The sequence below is a fragment of the Triticum dicoccoides genome, chromosome 1B, assembly GCF_002162155.2.
Source record: "Triticum dicoccoides isolate Atlit2015 ecotype Zavitan chromosome 1B, WEW_v2.0, whole genome shotgun sequence".
Classification (NCBI taxonomy): domain Eukaryota; kingdom Viridiplantae; phylum Streptophyta; class Magnoliopsida; order Poales; family Poaceae; genus Triticum; species Triticum dicoccoides.
The window spans coordinates 691,893,587-691,894,945 of NC_041381.1; positions in this window are offsets into that span (position 1 = coordinate 691,893,587).

Genomic DNA, 1,359 nt, shown 5'->3' on the forward strand with positions numbered 1-1,359 from the left:
CAGGACGGACACTGAAGTTATTAGAGAGCACAACTCCACTTTCTTGCGTTGGTTCAAAGAGCGAGTTCTGGCTAATCCCCCGAACGAGGGTTGTCTGAACGGAACACTCATATACGCCTTAGCACATGGCCCCTCACCAACCTCGCGACTTATCAAGCATAAAATATCAACAGATACACGTTCTACACGGAGGAGAAAGATAAAAACAGTGATGACCAAAACTCAGGGGTGACGATGGAAGCCATGACCGGTAATGTAATTGAAAGATATTACGGAAGGGTCGAAGAGATATGGGAGCTTAACTACTCTGGATTGCATAACGCAATGATGTTCCATGTCAGATGGGCTAAAAATGTACACAGAGAAAACCGACATTTCACTACCATGTGCATACCCGACTCCGATGATAGCGGTACCATCAACGCCATCGCCGAAAATGAGCCATGGGTACACGCTAGACACGTGACACAATATTTCTTCATAACTGATCTGATCAATCCCAGCCGTGTTGTAGTGAGGAGAAGCAAAAGGAGCATCGCCGGAATGGATGGAGTCGCCAATGAGGAAGACTATGACCAGTACGGTGATCCGATGAGGGAAGATGATGCTGATGACGATGAAACATATGTCAAAAGAAGAATGAAGACTACATTACCTATGAAAGATCGTAATCCCTGGAGAAGGAAAAGTCACGACCATGGGCTCAATTATTCGACAACGAACAAAAGAGGGAAGAAGATCAGTCTGAAGCGTCGTCGTCGCCCAAGCTGACAAACTAATCCCAAAGTTTGTGTGTGTCTAGCTATTTTGTATACCGCCGATAGCGGTCAAATGATGTAAGATATATATTATACTAATTATTATCCAGAGGGTAATAATGGTATATTGCAAAATGAAAGAAAAAGAAAAAGAAAAGTGCAAATGAAAGAAAAAGAAAAAGAAAAAGAAAGGAAGTTTTGCAAAATGAAATGAAAAGAAAAAGAAAAAGGAACTAATAAGTTGTGAAAAATGAAATGCAAGAAAAATAAAAATAATAAAATAAAAAGAAAAAAAGAGTTAGTAGTAGCGCGTTTTATCCATGGAAGCGCTATAGCTAAGAAAAAGGAAAATAAAAAATAAAGAAAGAAAAGAAGTAGCAGTAGCGCGTTTTTGCTGGACCAGCGCTATAGCTAAGTTAGCTATAGCGCGTTTTGCCAACACGCGCTATAGCTAAGTTAGCTATAGCACCGGGCCGCTCGATCCCATCTGACTCTCTCTCACTCGCTCCGCTCGATCCCCTCTTGACTCCACCGCCGACGCCACCCCACCCACGCCGCCGCCGCCGCCAGCCCCGCCCCGCCCTGCCCCGCCCACGCCGCC